Raw genomic sequence first — 531 nt, 5'->3', positions numbered from 1 at the left:
TGACGATGTCACCCAACCGCACTTTCAGCGCCTCAGCATACAGCTGACTTCCTTCCATGGCTTCTCGAAGCCCTTTACGGTCGCCTCCACGACCAGTAAGCCTGGCTGCATACACGTTCCGTGTTCAAGAGCACGGAGCTCTTCTGGGCTGGCCCTGTTGACTTATGCCTCCCTGAAGCTCAACAGAACTCAGTTCTTCCCCAATACGTCGCCCCGCGCCTACTGAATGGTGTCATTTGCCCGCGACGAACCAGAAGGCGTCGGGGCGATGATTCGAAGAACCTTGACGCGCCTAGCGCAGGGGGCAACCGTTCCGCAGGTGACGGGTGTCCTCAAAGACAAGAAAAAGTCGTGTGTTTGCGTGTCGTCCGGCAGCTCGAAGCTCTGCTCCCTCGTCCTCAGCATAGCTGATATCCATGGGCATAGACCCGCTCGACGAGTGTTTGAGTGTGCATTTCAACCAAGTCGTGCCGATTTGAAATTGAATTCGGCATTCAATGCTACATTCACCGCTTCTTTTAAATAAAGACG

Source organism: Plasmopara halstedii (genome assembly GCF_900000015.1).
Source record: "Plasmopara halstedii genome assembly, contig: Scaffold_3060, whole genome shotgun sequence".
Classification (NCBI taxonomy): Eukaryota; Oomycota; class Peronosporomycetes; order Peronosporales; family Peronosporaceae; genus Plasmopara; species Plasmopara halstedii.
This window is presented reverse-complemented; position numbering follows the sequence as displayed.